General features: G+C 46.0%; 1 pseudogene; it reads left to right on the top strand.

The window, feature by feature from the left end:
• Nucleotides 1–56: 56 nt before the first annotated feature.
• On the top strand, nt 57–264 carry LOC106512733 (neural cell adhesion molecule 2 pseudogene; annotated as a pseudogene).
• Nucleotides 265–543: the final 279 nt, after the last annotated feature.

Genomic DNA, 543 nt, shown 5'->3' with positions numbered 1-543 from the left:
GTGTGTGTGTGTGTGTGTGTGTGTGTGTGTGTGTGTGTGTGTTTTCACTGCCTTAGCAGAATCCCTGTTCAGCGGCCTGGGGCTCGGTGCGGTGGTGGGCCTGGGTCTGGGGGTGCTGCTGTTGCTCCTCGTGTTGGTGGATGTCAGCTGCTTCTTCCTGCGTCACTGCGGCCTGCTGATGTGCATCACGCGCACGCTCTGCAGCAAGAAAACAGCCACCAGTGGCAAGGGCAAAGAAATGGAGGAGGGCAAGGCTGCATACCTGTGAGTATTGATCGTGTCAGGAGCGTAAAGCTGCTTTGGTCAAATGTTTGGATTACCATAGTAAAGTGCCTTGAAGAAGTACTCATACCACTTGAGCCTTTCTATATGTTGTCGCATCACAGTTACAAAGTACGTATTTTACGTCATAGACCAACACAATTACAGTGAAACTCTGAAATTTGCTGGAATTGTAAAAAAAATATGTTCTGTAAGAAGTTCATAGATAGATAGATAGATAGATAGATAGATAGATAGATAGATAGATAGATAGATAGATAG

This window comes from Austrofundulus limnaeus, unplaced genomic scaffold (genome assembly GCF_001266775.1).
Source record: "Austrofundulus limnaeus strain Quisiro unplaced genomic scaffold, Austrofundulus_limnaeus-1.0 Scaffold11217, whole genome shotgun sequence".
Lineage (NCBI taxonomy): Eukaryota > Metazoa > Chordata > Actinopteri > Cyprinodontiformes > Rivulidae > Austrofundulus > Austrofundulus limnaeus.
The sequence above is the reverse complement of the archived record's forward strand: the minus strand, read 5'-3'. Positions and strand labels throughout refer to the sequence as shown.